Below are 17,071 nucleotides of genomic sequence, written 5' to 3'. Positions count from 1 at the left end.
ATGGAGAAGAAAATGATCTACCTATGGCCTAGAGTTAAGGATACTGAGGGGAATTTCTAAAATTCCCCTTTAGATTCTCTGTCTAAAGAATGCTTCTTGCATCCTCTCTCTGAGCTGAACTATGCCTTATCAGACACCACTACCAAGTGCCATGTCTATTCATGCCAGTGTCTGGGCGGTTGGGTCTAATTTGAAAGTAGAGGGTGGAACTCAAGTTAGCAATAGATACAAACATACCAGTCTATATTAACTCCTTTACTCTTTGCTGTGGCCAAATACCTTACAAAGTCAGTTTGAAGGGGAGGATTTATTTGGGCTTCAGGCTTAAAAAAGGATACAGACCCTCATGGAAAGGGAGGCATCCACACCACAAGATAGCTGGTGATGGTAAGCACACAGTCTGAAGTCACAGGTAGATGAACACTGTGCTAAACACAGTTTCTTCTTCGAATGCAGTCCAAGCCCATGGATGCTGCTTCTCACATTCAGAGTCCCTGCTTGTTGTATTCTGTAGCTGCCTGCAGCTACTATGAACTGGGTTGCTGGAACAGAAGCTGAGAGATAGATGGGGAAGGGGTGAAAAGAAAGAGGCCAGGACGAGTTTACGGATCAATCGAGAACCCAATTATAAGCGAGGTTTGGCCTTTTAACAGTTTGGGCAAGCCTCTCCCCACAGGCCCTGGGCTGAGTTCCAGCAAAGTCTGCTGGCTTCACCTGGTGGTCCTTGGCTCAACTGCTCAGGCAGCTGGGTGGGTCACCTGCTTAATTCAGGAATTTGTTGACCTGGAGGAAAGATGAGCGTAACCTTCACTCTGAGTTTCTCCACCCTTAGGGGGAGCTGGATCCTGACTAGCACGGGATTCCAGGCTTAACCTACTTCTGTATTATGCCCTAATGTCAGAAACCTGCCCAAGCCAGGGATTGTCCTTGGTCAATGTAAAGTTCCTACCATGTGGCATGACACCCCAACATGGTTCTGTACACGTATTTACCACTCGGATTCTCAGAAAACACTCCCATAGACACACCCATATGTGTGTCCCCACAACAGTTCTAAATCCAGTCACATTAACAATAAAAATTAAGCCAGGCGTGGTGACACTCGCCTGTAATCCCAGCATTCTGGGAGGCAGAGGCAGGCGGATTTCTGAGTTCAAGGCCAGTCTGGTCTACAGAGTGAGTTCCAGGACAGCCAGGGCTATATAGAGAAACCCTGTCTCGAAAAAAACCAAATCAGAGAAAAAAACAAAAAACAAAACAAAAAAAAAAAAAACAATGAAAATTAAGCATCTTTCAGGGTCAGAGTCACAGAAGAGAGTTTTCCTGGCAACAAGTGTTGTCAGGCTAGAGCAGTAAGGGACCACAACTCTCAAGTCAACATTTCAGAAGCTGAAGACCTCAGAGAAGAGATGTTGATTCCTCAAGAAAAAGAACAGCTTCTCCAAGGATTCAAACAACAATCCTTCAAAGAATGTGTCTTATGAGTTTCAAACTATGTTTAAATGCATCTCATCAGTGAAATAGGTAGACAGGTAGGTAGATAGGCAGGTAGGTAGTGCACATTTCACTTCACTGGTTCTTTAACTATGGCTTAGGGCCTTATTAGGAAAATAGAGTTAGAATAAATCTTTGACACAACTCTGCCACAAAATGAGCCCTCTTCTGCATCCATTGTCTCTTCCTTTTACTCTTCTTTATTCAGAAACCCCTCCCTTCCAGACGAGCAGGTGTGGCCACCTTACTCCCAGGAACTGACAGCTTCCTTCCTGTGTGCCAGCGATGGCTCCTGTCCATGACAGCATTGGTTTTCCACTCTCTAATGAATCATTTTCACAAGCACCCATATGCTAAATACTGCCATCAAGTAAAAGCTGGCTCCACCGGCTACTGGTGCACATCTTCACATATTAACATCATACTCATTCAGTGTCCATGCCTAATTCTCTGTCCACAGCTTTTACCCCACCTTTCTTAGCCCCTTCACAATCTTCTATGTCCACTGCTTCACTGACATTTCTTATGTGACTTCCATGATTCTAAATGAGGAGTCCAAGCCAAGCAAGAGCCTTCGTGAATGCCTTCGGATTGATGCTTGTCTTTCCTCATTGATTCTTCTTGCTTCTATTCCTGCCTTCTCAGTCTGCTCACCTCACCCTCCACTGCCGGATGCTCCTTGTATTTCCAGCTTCTGGACTTTACAAGGCTCAGCCTTAACTGGATTTTCATCTGCTCCTGCAGCCACATCCAGTCTCTGGATATAAATATCATCCCTACACTAATGGGGCCAAGATTCCTCCCTCACTGATGATGGCGGACTGTCCTTGACCCTGTGCCTCACTGCTGTGCATCTCTGAAACACCTGTATTTGGGTTTGGTATCTCCAGGCCCATAATGCCCTTTGTTGCTATACCCTTTCATCTGGAGCCTAAAATCCCTCTCTCCTTTCACTGTCTCAGAGACACAAAAATACTTGGAGGTTATTCACTCTCACTATCTAACTCTCATGCTCTATCTCTTCCTTAACTTCCTAACGTCACCTCTTCCATACCAAAGCCATGATGTCATGGTCTCTCTGGCTTCTCCAAGACCTTAGGTGGAAATGGAGTAGCATCTCAGATTCCCATTGTGCCATTTGAAGGCTATGTAGTTCAAGGACTACCTTGAAAATGAGATAGGTATAGGGTTTGCTCTTAGATGATCTTTGCAATCACTTTCTCCAAACACTGTCTTGTATCTATACATGAGACTAGTTTTCTCCTAGACTCCAACATGATATATCTTAATTAAATAATTAATATTTTAATTATTCTACCTTGCATTTAGAACATATTTTACTTAAAGACTGGGGCTTATGACTTGTTAGCATAGATTAAGCCTTTTCTATTCTCTCTTGCAGTTATTTTTAAAACATATGGAAAGAATACAGAATTAAACTATTAAGGAACTCTAAAATCAGGCAGACAGACTGGAAAGAGAGACCAAACTCACCATGGAGACCCTAAAATCAAAATTCCTATCCTATCTCCCAAGCCTAATTCAGAGTGGTTCCATGTTAGCAGCTGTAGTTAGCAAACCCACAGATTCAGTGTCTTGTGTTTACAGCCTAAAGCAGATTCCAGCATAAAAAAATACAGTACAGAGAGGCAGAGCCCCAACCCTAGCTAGGAAACCAGGAACAGTGATCATGTAAGAAATGTCAGAGTGGAGGAAAGAAGAAAGATCCTCTGCATCTATCTGCAGAATCCTTGGCCCGCCTTGAGCTATGGATCCATGAATGAAGTATGAATTCAGAGAGCAAATGCTTTGGGAGCAAACTACCAGACAGAAAGGACACTGTCCAAGACCTGACTGGACCATGGGTGGCTTTTAGTGCTGCCCTGAAACAGCTTTGAAATGTTAACACTGCATGCACAGCCCAAAGAGAGTGGGCCAGAACTTAGAGTAAAACTTGTCTGAGTTAACTTTTAAACCCAAATCAAAACTCTCTAGAAGAGTCTAGTAGGGCCTATAGTCTTGTTATTTTGAAATATCTAAAACAGAATCCATACTTATACAATAGTCATAGTTAAGAAAAGCATTTTCTGAAGTCTCATGGGGAAAGGTGAATAGCTATAGCAGTCCCCATATAGCAATTCAGATGTTGGCATCATTAGGGAAGTGCTGTCATGAAAATATGACCATGTTCCAGAAAGAAAGGGGAAAACTGATCAGATAGTTATTCTTGACAATGATTAGTGGCCATAAAAAAGACCTAAATTTGAAATTAAAAGCTAAAATACAAAAAAAGAAAGAAAGAAAGAAAGAAAGAATGAATGAATGAAAGAAAGAAAAAAAGAAAGGAATTTTCACCAGAGAAACAATCACAGGTTGGATATGAAATAAAACTTCCAAACAGTATCCTTTCTGTCTGGTAGTATCCTTTCTGCAGACAGATACAGAGGATCTTCCTTCTTTTCTCCACTCACTGATTCAGAAGATCAGTGAAAATATTGAAGAGGAAGCAAACTTGCATGGTGGTGGTACTTGCAGTCTTAGCACTGGGGAGGCAGAGACAGGGGGATAACTGCAAGTTCACAGCCAGCCTGCTCTACATAGTGAGTTCCATGCCAACCAGAATTGACAGTGTAATATAGTGATTTCAATAAGAACTGTCACCCTAGTATTATATATTTGAATACTTGGTCCGAAGTTGATGAAACTTTTTTGCAAAGAATTACGAAGTGTGGCTCTCCCATTGATGCCCAACAAGCCAGTCCTCGGCTACATATTCAGCTGGAGGCATTGGTCCCTCCATGTGTACTCCTTGGTTGGTGGTTTAGTCCCTGGGAGCTCTGGGGATGGGGGTGGGGGTGTCTGATTGGTTGATATTATTGTTCTTCCTATGGGGTTGCAAACCCCTTCAGATCCTTCAGTCCTTTCTCTGACTCCTCCACTGGGGACCCCACTGGACCCTATGCTCAGTCCAATGGCTGGGAGCATCCACCTCTGTATTTGTCAGGTTCTGGCAAAGCCTCTCAGGAGAGAGCTATATCAGGTTTCTGTCAGCATTCACTTTTTGGCATCCACAATAGTGTCTGGGTTTGGTGCCTGTATATGGAATGGATCCCCAGGTGGGACAGTCTTTGGATGGCCTTTCCTTCAGTCTGTGCTCCACACTTTGTCTCCGTATTTGCTCCCTTGAGTATAATGGGAGGAGAGGCCCTTGGTCCTGTGAAGGCTCGATGCCCCGGTGTAGGGGAATTTGAGGGTGGGGAGGCAAGAGTGGGTCGGGGTACACCCTCATAGAAGCAGGGGAGAAGGGATGGGCTAGGGGGCTTAGGGGAGGAGGAACTGGGAAAGGGGATAACATTTGAAATGTAAATAAAGAAAATATCCAAATAAATAATAAATAAAGCCAAGAACCCAAGACTCAACAGGTCATGAACCCTAGGAGAAAACCTACTACAAGAAGAAGAAGAAGGAGAAGGAGAAGAAGGAGGAGAAGGAGGACGAGGACGAGGAGGACGAGGAGGAGGAGAAGGAGGAGGAGGAGGAGGGGGAGGAGGAGGAAGAGGAAGAGGAGGAGGAAGAAGGAGGAGGAGGAGGAGGAGGAGGAGGAGGAGGAGGAGAAGAAGAAGAAGTGTTGTCGTGTTGTAAGAGATCTATCACTGGGGATGAGCTTTGGGGTTTCAAAAGCCCACTTGAGGTCCTAGCTCTCACTCTCTGTCTGCTCTCAACTAGTGCTCCAGTACTATTCCCACCTGACTACTGCCATGAGGGTTATGAATCCTCCCTCTGAAACTGTAAGCTATCCTCCAATTAAATTCTCTCTTTCATAAGTCACCTTGGTCATGGTGTCTCTTTACAGCAATAGAACAGAAATTAAGACACCTTGTTGCAGAAAACAAAAATTAAACAAAATGAGAGGGAAGGAGGGAGGGAAGGAGAGAGAGAGAGAGAGAGAGAGAGAGAGAGAGAGAGAGCTGACAGGAATAAAGAAGCAAAAAGACTGAAGACACAAACTAAGCTCCAGAAACCTGAAATGGACAAAAAGGAGAGAAAATAAGGTGTTAGTGTAGAAAATATTGACTGCCGTAAGGTTGTAACATGGAAAATATTTGTGAACGAGAAACCTGTAATTTATCACAATTAAAATCATGAACTCTCAGAAAGACCCCAAGGGAATGAAACAGTGGAACAAAGCCTTGGAGAACAAAATTGCAAACTTGAGTCAGAATTCAGACTTTGAATGTATGAACAGCTTTCAAAACTCAAAATAGGAAAGAAAAAAAAAAAAAACCACCCAGTTGGGAAGTGGTCAAACAAGTGACCAGAGATAAAAGAAATAAATTCCTACAGGAGCAAATGAGAACGTACTCAGCACCAGCTGTGTTAAAAGAATATTACATAGACTAGTTACAGCTGTGAGAATTTATTTGGGTAAAGCAAAATCAAATGATGCTCCAGTCAGGCAGGTCTCAGTACGGCTTCTGAGACCATCAACCACATAACCAGAAGAAGCCTAGGAAACAAATTGAATAAAGCCAAGTTAATCTCCTTAAATGTTTACAGTTACCTGCCTGCAGGACTTTCACACTGTGGATTCATTCCACTGTGGTTTGATATGTTGGCCTCAGTGAGTGCAGGAGCCCAGCCCAAGTACAAAGCCCCCTACAAAATGTATCTGAACAGCAGCCTTCAGAGAAACATAGATTAAAATCAAAATTTGGTATAATTACACCGATCTTAGGATAACCACTAAAACTACCACTAAGGAAAATACCAAATTCTGAGAAAGATTCAAAGAAATTGTATTGCTCATTCCTGGTAAGTGAGGTGGCAAAATGGCTTCAGAAATTGATATTTTCTTTAAAAAATGACCACATACTTTCCCTATAATCCAGCTATCATAAACCTGCACATTTTGTACAGAAATTAAAGCTTGTTCACGTGAAGTCCTGTATAAGAATTCTCAGTGGCTTTATTAGTAGTAAGTCAAAAGTGTTAGTAGTCAAAATGCCCTTTAGGAAGAAAAAGGCTTAACACACTATCTCATGTTCATAGCACAGAATATTACACAGCAATGAAAAGCATATTGCACGATTCCATTTATCATCCCCAAAATGACAAAGAACAAATACAGCGAGCATATGAATAGCTGAGTGGAAGTAGGGATGGAATAGGTCATACGTGACTATATAGGGGCAGCGTGCTGGAGGTCTTTTTTTTTTTCTCTCTCTCACACACACACAAAACTATCCTCAAAGTATTATATACATAGAAATTTCTAGTCCATGCTCTTAAATATCATCTATACCAATTTTCCATTTGAACTTTTTTTTAATTTATTGATATATTTATTTACATTTCAAATGATTTCCCCTTTTCTGGACCCCCACTCCCCGAAAGTCCCATCAGTCCCCTTCCCTCCCCCTGTTTTCCCACCCAACACTTCCCTCTTCCCTGTTCTGATTTTGCCCTATACTGCTTCACTGAGTCTTTTCAGAACAAGGGGCCACTCCTCCGTTCTTCTTGTACCTCATTTGATGTGTGGATTATGTTTTGGGTATTCCAGTTTTCTAGGTTAATATCCACTTATTAGTGAGTGCATACCATGATTCATCTTTTGAGTCTGGGTTACCTCACTTAGTATGATATTCTCCAGCTCCATCCATTTGCCTAAGAATTTCATGAATTCATTATTTCTAATGGCTGAATAGTACTCCATTGTGTATATACACCACATTTTTTGCATCCACTCTTCTGTTGAGGGATACCTGGGTTCTTTCCAACTTCTGGCAATTATAAATAGGGCTGCTATGAACATAGTGGAACATGTATCCTTATTACATGCTGGGGAATCTTTTGGGTATATGCCCAGGAGTGGTATAGCAGGATCTTCTGGTAGTGAGGTGCCCAGTTTTCGGAGGAACCGCCAGACTGCTTTCCAGAGTGGTTGTACCAATTTGCAACCCCACCAGCAGTGGAAGAGTGTTCCTCTTTCTCCACATCCTCGCCAACACCTGCTGTCTCCTGAATTTTTAATCTTAGCCATTCTGACTGGTGTAAGGTAAAATATCAGGGTTGTTTTGATTTGCATTTCCCTAATGACTAATGAAGTTGAGCATTTTTTAAGGTATTTCTCTGCCATCCGAAGTTCTTCAGGTGAGAATTCTTTGTTTAACTCTGTACCCCATTTTTTAATAGGGTTGTTTGGTTTTCTGGAGTCTAACTTCTTGAGTTCTTTATATATATTGGATATTAGCCCTCTATCTGATGTAGGATTGGTGAAGATCTTTTCCCAATTTGTTGGTTGCCGATTTGTCCTTTTGATGGTGTCCTTTGCCTTACAGAAACTTTGAAATATTATGAGGTCCCATTTGTCAATTCTTGATCTTAGAGCATATGCTATTGGTGTTCTGTTCAGAAACTTTCTCCCTGTACCGATGTCCTCAAGGGTCTTCCCCAGTTTCTTTTCTATTAGCTTCAGAGTGTCTGGCTTTATGTGGAGGTCCTTGATCCATTTGGATTTGAGCTTAGTACAAGGAGACAAGGATGGATCAATTCGCATTCTTCTACATGCTGACCTCCAGTTGAACCAGCACCATTTGTTGAAAAGGCTATCTTTTTTCCATTGGATGTTTTCAGCCCCTTTGTCGAGGATCAAGTGGCCATAGGTGTGTGGGTTCATTTCAGGATCTTCAATCCTGTTCCATTGATCTGCCTGCCAGTCACTGTACCAATAACATGCAGTTTTTAACACTATTGCTCTGTAGTATTGTTTGAGGTCAGGGATACAGATTCCCCCAGAATTTCTTTTGTTGCTGAGAATAGTTTTAGCTATCCTGGGTTTTTTGTTATTCCAGATGAATTTGAGAATTGCTCTTTCTAACTCTGTGAAGAATTGAGTTGGGATTTTGATGGGTATTGCATTGAATTTGTATATTGTTTTTGGCAAAATGGCCATTTTAACTATATTGATTCTGCCGATCCATGAGCATGGGAGGTTTTCCCATTTTTTGAGGTCTTCTTCCATTTCCTTCTTCAGAGTCTTGAAGTTCTTGTCATACAGATCTTTCACATGTTTGGTAAGAGTCACCCCAAGGTACTTTATACTGTTTGTGGCTATTGTGAAGGGGGTCATTTCCCTAACTTCTTTCTCAGCCTGCTTATCCTTTGAGTATAGGAAGGTCACTGATTTGCTTGAGTTGATTTTATAACCTGCTACTTTGCTGAAGTTATCAGCTCTAGGAGTTCTCTAGTGGAGTTTTTTTGGGTCACTTAGGTAGACTATCATGTCATCTGCAAATAATGATAGTTTGACTTCTTCCTTTCCAATTTGTATCCCTTTGACCTCCTTATGTTGTCTAATTGCCCAAGCTAGTACCTCAAGTAATATTGAAAAGATAAGGAGAAAGGGGGCAGCCCTGTCTAGTCCCTGATTTTAGTGGGATTGCTTCAAGTTTCTCTCCATTTAGTTTGATGCTGGCTACCGGTTTGCTGTATATTGCTTTAATGATGTTTAGGTATGGGCCTTGAATTCCTGTTCTTTCCAAGACTTTAAGCATGAAAGGATGCTGAATTTTGTCAAATGCTTTTTCAGCATCCAATGAAATGACCATGTGGTCTTTTTCTTGAAGTTTGTTTATGTAGTGGATTGCATTGATGGATTTCCGTATATTGAACCAACCCTGCATCCCTGGGATAAAGCCTACTTGATCATGGTGGATGATCGTTTTGATGTGTTCGTGGATTCGGTTGGCAAGAATTTTATTGAGTATTTTTGCATCGATGTTCATAAGGGAGATTGGTCTGAAGTTTTCTTTCTTTGTTGGATCTTTGTGTGGTTTTGGTATCAGCGTAATTGTGGCTTCGTAGAAGGAATTGGGTAGTGTTCCTTCTGTTTCTATTTTGTGGAATAGTTTGAAGAGTATTGGTGTTAGGTCTTCTTTGAAGGTCTGATAGAATTCTGCACTGAAACAATCTGGTCCTGTGCTTTTTTTGGTTGGAAGACTTTCTATGACCCATTCTATTTCTTTAGGGGTTATGGGACTGTTTAGATGATCTATTTGTTCCTGATTTAATTTTGGTATTTGGTATCTGTCTAGGAAATTGTCTATTTCCTCCAGATTCTCCAGTTGTGTTGAGTATAGGCTCTTGTAGTAGGATCTGATGATTTTTTGGATTTCCTCAGTTTCTGTTGTAATATCTCCCTTTTCATTTCTAATTTTGTTGATTTGGATACTTTCTCTGTGCCCTTTGGTCAGTCTGGCTAAGGTTTATCTATCTTGTTGATTTTCTCAAAGAACCAGCTCCTGGACTCATTGATTCTTTGTATGGTTCTCTTTGTTTACAATTGATTGATTTCAGCCCTGAGTTTGATGATTTCCTGTCTTCTACTCCTCCTGGGTGAAATAGCTTCTTTTTGTTCCAGGGCTTTCAGGCGTGTCATTAAGCTGCTGGTATATGCTCTCTCCATTTTGTTTTTGGAGGCACTCAGGGCTATGAGTTTTCCTCTTAGCACTGCTTTCATTGTGTCCCAAAGATTTGGGTATGTTGTGCCATCATTTTCATTAAATTCTAAAAAGTCTCTGATTTCTTTCTTTATTTCTTCTTTGACCAAGGTGTCATTGAGTAGAGTATTGTTCAGCTTCCATGTGTATGTGGGCTTTCTGTTGTTTTTGTTGCTATTGAAAACCACTCTTACACCATAGTGATCTGATAGGAGGCATGGGATTAGTTCGATCTTCTTGTATTTGTTGAGGTCTGTCTTGTGACCAATTATATGGTCGATTTTAGAGAAGGTACCATGAGGTGCTGAGAAAAACGTATATTCTTTTGCTTTAGGGTGAAATGTTCTTTAAATATCAGTCAAATCCAATTGGTCCAAAGCTTCAATTAGTTTTACTGTGTCCCTGTTTAGTTTCTGTTTTCCTGATCGGTCCATTGAGGAAAGTGGAGTGTTGAAGTCCCCCACAATTATTGTGTTAGGTGCAATGTGTGCTTTGAGCTTTAGTAAAGTTTCTTTTATGAATGAGGGTGCCCTTGCATTTGGAGCATAGATGTTCAGAATTGAAAGTTCTTCTTGGTGGATTTTTTCCTTTGACCAGCAAGAAGGGTCCCTCAGTGTCTCTTTTGATGACTTTAGGTTGAAAGTCAATTTTATCTGATATTAGAATGGCTACTCCGGCTCGTTTCCTGAGACCATTTGCTTGTAAAATTGTCTTCCAGCCTTTTACTCTAGGGTAGTTTTTGTCTTTGACATTTAGGTGTGTTTCCTGTATGCAGCAAAATGTAGGGTCCTGTTTCCTTATCCAGTCTGTTAGTCTATGTCTTTTTATTGTGGAATTGAGTCCATTGATATTAAGAGATATTAAGGAATAGAGATTATTACTTCCTGTCATTTTTGATGTTATTTTTATATTTGATTGATTATCTTCTTTTGGGTTTGATGAAGGAAGGTTACTATCTTACTTTTTCCAGGGTGTAGTTTCCCTCCTTGTATTGGAGTTTTCCTCCTATTATTCTTTGTAGAGTTGGGTTTGTGGAAAGATATTGTGTAAATTTGGTTTTGTCATGGAATGGCTTGGTTTCTCCATCTATTGTGATTGAGAGTTTTGCTGGGTATAGTAGTCTTGGCTGACATTTGTGTTCTCTTAGAGTCTGCATGAGATCTGCCCAGGATCTTCTAGCTTTCATGGTCTCTGGTGAGAAGTCTGGTGTGATTCTGATAGGTCTTCCTTCATATGTTACTTGGCCTTTTTCTCTTACTGCCTTTAATATTCTTTCTTTGTTTAGTGCATTTGGGGTTTTAATTATTATGTGGCGAGAGGTATTTCTGCTCAGATCCAGTCTGTTTGGAGTTCTGTAGGCTTCTTGTATATTCATAGGCATCTCTCTCTTTAAGTTGGGAAAGTTTTCTTCCATAATTTTGTTAAAGATATTTGCTGGCCCTTTCAGTTGTAAATTTTCACTCTCATCTATACCTATAATCCTTAGGTTTGGTCTTCTCATTGTATCCTGGATTTCCTGGATGTTCTGGGATACAAGCTTTTTGCATTTTGCATTTTCTTTGACTGTTGAGTCAATGGTTTCTATGGTATCTTCGGCATCTGAAATTCTTTCTTCCATCTCTTGTATTCTGTTGTTTATATTTGCATCTATGGCCCCTGATTTCTTCTCAAGGTTTTCTATCTCCAAAGTTGTCTCCCTTTGTGATTTCTTAGTTGTTTCTACTTCTGCTTTTAGATCCAGGATGGTTTTGCTCAGTTCCATCATTTGTTTGTTTGTGTTTTCCTGTAATTCTTTAAGAGATTTTTGTGTTTCCTCTTTCATGACTTCTGCCTCTTGACTCAAGTTCTCCTGCATTTCTTTAAGGGTTTTTTTTTTTTTTATTTTTATTTTTTATTTATTTATTTTTTTTTTTGCCTTTCTTCTTTATTAGCTTCTATCTCTTGAGCCTTATTCTCCTGCATTTCTTTAAGTGATTTTTCTGTTTTTTCTAGCTTATTCATGTTCCCCTGTATTTTTTTAAGAGATTAATTTATGTCCTTTTTGTGTTCTTCTAGCAGCATCGTGATCAGTGATTTTAAATCCAAATCTTGTTTCTCTGGTGTGTTGGTATAACCAGGACTTGCTGATGTTGGAGAGTTTGGTTCAGATGCTGCCATATTGCCTAGATTTCTGTTAGTATCGTTCCTGCGTTTGCCCTTTGCCATCTTGTTCTCTGGCGTTAGCTGGTCTTGTCCCTGGCTGGTGTTTGGGCCTCCTGAGGGGTTCTGGGGCTATTACTGTAACACTATATGGCTGGGCTTCCCCTGTAGCAAATTGCTGATGTGCTGTCCTCCTCTTGGGTACCCTTGCAGCTCTAGTGTGCTTTGCCCCAGATTGTGTCTGTGAACCAGATGGAGCCCGTGTGCACCCCCAGGGAGCGCCGACGGTGTATGCTGCCCGGACCTCCCCCACGTGCTGATCACTCCGCTGGGCAGCCGATCCCCCAACCGGGCTGGCACACACAAGGCTAGCCTGGCCACCCAGGCCCTGGGTCCAGGCAAAAGCCTGGGGTGCCAAGGTCCGAGCAAAGTTCCACTCGGGCTATGACTGTCACCTGGGTCCACCAGGTGACCAGGATGGCAGGCATGCGCGCTCGTGCTCCCCGAAAGCGCCAGGAGAGTCTGCTGGGCTAACAACCTCCTGGGCGGGTTGACACACAGATGACCCACCGAGACGCCCAGTTCTTGGGGTCAGTCCAGGGCATGTTGGGGCCTAGACCCCCGCTTTGTTAGCCTCAGGCTATGCCTGTTAGCTGGCTCTGCCTGCCAGAGCTCTCTGGCATCCTGTAGGCAAAATGGCGGCGCGCACGCCGGCCCGGGCAAAAAAACCTCCTGGCTGGGTTGGCACCCCGATGGCCCCCTGAACAGCCCAGGGCCTGGGTGCAGGCCAACGCCCGTTGGGCTCAGACCCCCGCGATGTTGGCCTCGGGTTATGTTTGTGTACCTCAGTCTGTCTGATCTCTCTGGAGTCCGAAACCAAGATCACGTGCTGGAGGTCTTAGTGGTGAGATATCGCCACACTTTGATAACAGGACAAGCATCTATCTGCACTCATGGTGAAAGGCTCAGGCTGGATATTGTGGTGATGTTTGCATTGGTAATGGCCACCTAGAAATGCTACATAGAGGTTTCATGGGAATCACTCTTTGCACCATCTTATATATCTATACATACTTAAAAAAAAAAAAAAGGAAAAGAAATCCAGAAAGACCATGTGCCTATATATCAAAGAATTGCACCATGTAAAACTAACAAATACAAGACTTACTGGCTGAATGTCAGGACTATTCTCTTCTGGTGTCTGAACATTACACACGGGTGTTACAGTCCAAACTCTGCTGTGGGATAACCAGGATTCTTTGGTCCAGGAAGGCACAGGTCCGGCTGAAATGACAGACAGAAACAATCACACACACACACACACACACACACACACACGCACGCACACACAGAGGCAATTTGAATCTGAATGTATTTAGGGGCTCTAAGGCAAGGATTTTTATACACAAAGAGTTTGTATTACCATTTCAAAAGATGTATCCAGTGAGGAAGGCACAATTATTATAACCATTTAGTACAAGGAAATGCAAAATCAATCAGGTACAATGTTTCTCATGTAACAGATACAGAGGAACAATTTGCAGATGCCATCAAACTCCCTGATTAGAATACAGAGTCACTCATAGCTTACAGTAAACCTTCAAAGAGTTTGAAGTTTCTTATACTCCCTGGGTCTTAACAAGCTGTTGTGAGAAATCCTTATCTAACATTTAGCTTCCACCTTGTAAAAAACTTCCTGATTTAATCAATGCTTTCCACACCAGAGTGCCAGAGCCACCCTCATCCACATATGCACTGCATGTGGTTGGAAGGTTGTTATTATGTAAATGACTAGGAGGCAAAGCGTTGTAATTTTTAAAAGGGAGCTTGCAGGTCAGTGAATTGACCTCAAAGAATGGATTATTGACCAGGCTGTAGAAATCCCCTTGAAGAGAGAAAAGGAGGAAGTCCAGAGCGAACTACTTCTTGAGAACTATGGGTGCATCTTAATTGCTTGGTTTTTCTTGGCACCGGCTACCAAGAAGGAGGAGAGTTTAGGAAATTGCCAAGTGAGATTTTCGGCTTCTGAACAGGGTGTTCTGCAAAGTCCCAGGAGACATTTTTTGCCTCAGTCTGTAAAATTTTGTTTCACAGATTACACTGGGGCCACTGCGGCAATGGGAATTCAGAAGAATCCAATCCCCACCTTAAAAAGTAAAACTCAGCTATTCTGTACATGTTACCTGGACTCTGTCCCACAGAACTAGCTTAGAGATCTCATGTGGCTTGTATTTACCAATAGACACAAGATGGAGTATCCCACTGTGGCCTCATTAAAGCTTTCCCTGGCTCTCAAACAAGGCCTCTAATAAGTCTTTGGATGCAGCTCCTGAAACAGCCATAGCAATTTACCAACACAAAGATGAGGCCAACCCACACAAAGAAAGGCAAAGTGGAAAGTACCACATAGGAGTGAAATCAAATCCTTATCCAATTACACACTGATACTAGACACACCCTCCACCTGAATTCCTTTTAATGTAAGATACGCTTGTTCATTATGAAGCCAAATGTCCCAATCCATTTTCTGTTATTATAACAAAACACCTGAAGCTGGGAAAATTATAAAGAAAAAAGGGTTTTGTTTGGTTAGTCAGTTGGTTGTTTTTTACTAGTATGTTTGAGGCTGAGATTTTCTCAGCTCATGGTGAGGGCTTTTTCCTGCTGTATCAATGGGGTGAAATAGCAAGGAAGCCAGGCTATGCAAAGGAACATTGAGTAACAAGGTGGAGAGAATTCAGCTCACAATATAACAACCCACTCTCACAGTAGCCAGTCATTCCTACAAGAACACACTCATTTAAAACACCACCACCCAAGCCCTTCATGCTTTGAAGAGAGCCTCAGAATAAATTTGGGTTTTTTTAAATTAGTCATGCAGGAATTTGTATATATAAGAACTTTGGGAGCAATTAGTGATAGTGATAAATAAATTCAATTTTTGAAAAGTTGACTTCATCCCAAATGATACCTTTTTTTTTTCTATATTTTTTGTTTACATTCCAAATGATTTTCCCTTTCCCAGTTCTCCCTCCCCATAAGTCCCATAAGCCCTCTTCCCTCCACCTGTTCTCCAATCAACCCCCTCCCACTTCTCTGTCCTGGTACTCCCCTACAATGCTGCATCAAGCCTCTCCAGGACCAGGACCCTCTCCTTCCTTCTTCTCGGGAATGATTTGATATGCTAATTGGCAAGAGCAAATTATACTCCCAGGAAAGCACCCATCAACAGTGAGGGGCAGCAATCCTGAGTTAGGGTGGGGACCCCTTTGTGAGCCAGGAACTAGCTGGACTAAATTCATTCCTTTTATTGATATGACCAGATGCCTGATACACTATGTTATCGAGGAAGGGTTCATTTCATCTTACAGTTGAACAGGATTCAGTCCACCATGGAGACGAAGGCCTGGCTGGCTGAAGAAGCCATGAAATTTGAGGTGGCTGTTCACATTGCCTCTTCCCACAGTCAGGAAGTCAGAGAGTGGGGAGATGAGATAGATGTCGACCCTCATGCTTTCTAGTTTTCTTTCTTACTTAGTTCAGGATCCGAGCACATGGACTAGTAACACCCAGGTTCAAAGTGTGTCTTCCCTCCTCCGTGACGCTTCCTAGGGAATGTTTTCACAGATACACCCAGAGGTTTCTGCAGCCCACACAGACTTTCTACTTCAATCAAAACATCAGAGCCTGAGGCTTTGATGTCTTAATAAGTTCTTGGGTGATGTTCATGTTTCTATTTCAGGAACTTCTGGTTTAAGTTAACTAGACCAGCCCTTGCCTGATCCTTACATGAGTTTGTGCTCCTGCAGGGCACTGTTCCGCTGGTGAGAAACACACATGAATGACATGTGAGTCAAGCAACCTGACTCCAAAGGCAAAATTATCATAGAAGCATGGCATTGGAAAAAAGGCCTTTCTTCAGGGACAGTGTCATCCTATCATAGGACAAAGGATTCCAAAGGAAGAAAATTATTACCAAGCAAGTCATGCAGAGTGGGGTTGCTTGGGGATTAGAAAGAATAGATGTCATCTGGGGTGACAGCAAATAGAAGTGTCTTTTGCTAGGTCCTGGCTGACAGATTTAGTGGGACATAGGTAAATATGGAAAAAAAATCCTACTGTATAATGTGGCTTCTTCCTGATCCCAGAAGACACTGTGAGGCAAAATGGTGGGAGAACATGAGGCTGGATATCTAAAAGGGATCTACAGGGGAAGGGGGACCCAGAGAACAATAAAATACCAACCCTAAGTTTGTGCCCTAAACTTGAAGCCTTGGGGGCCTCTCCCTGTTGGTCACCAGTGAGTTTAGTTCAACACTCCCATCTGAGCTGTTTGCCCAGTGTGGTAGAGACCTCCCAGGTGTCTGACCTATGGCTATGATTGTTTTTTCCTATTGTTTTTCACTCGGCCTCTAGTATATATTGCTGTCAGTAAAGCTTTGGCATTCTCCTTACAGAATGACCCGTGTCAGTGTTTTCTGTTAACCCCCTAGGCCTATACCCAATACTTGGTACTGTGGCAGTGCGGGCGTTGTCACTCCCAAAGTGCAAAGCTGTTACTTTTCATTTTTATCTGTGGCTCATTTTTTTATGTTTTTCCCAGACATTTGATTCTCTGCCTATTCCAGGAAACTAGTTCAGCGACCAAGAGGATGACCACCAGCACCCCATTACAATACCTCATCCATCTGCCACACACAGATCCCCATGTTAGGAGTACTCTAGAAGATGGTCTTTTCTTAGACTCTGTAGTAACATCTGGGAGACTTGAGCATCCTCAGTGTGCAGCATTCTTGAAGTGCCGCTCAGTTAGCTCCAGGAGACTGGAGACACATCAGTGAAGTTCAGCATGGACAGCTATTTTCAAAGACTTTCCACAAACTGCTTTTCTTCTACCATCTTCTTCCATTCCCACAATGACCCTAAAGGGCAGAAAGGAC

The sequence above is a fragment of the Apodemus sylvaticus genome, chromosome 11, assembly GCF_947179515.1.
Source record: "Apodemus sylvaticus chromosome 11, mApoSyl1.1, whole genome shotgun sequence".
In the NCBI taxonomy this organism is placed as follows: domain Eukaryota; kingdom Metazoa; phylum Chordata; class Mammalia; order Rodentia; family Muridae; genus Apodemus; species Apodemus sylvaticus.
Note: the sequence above shows the minus strand (reverse complement) of the source record.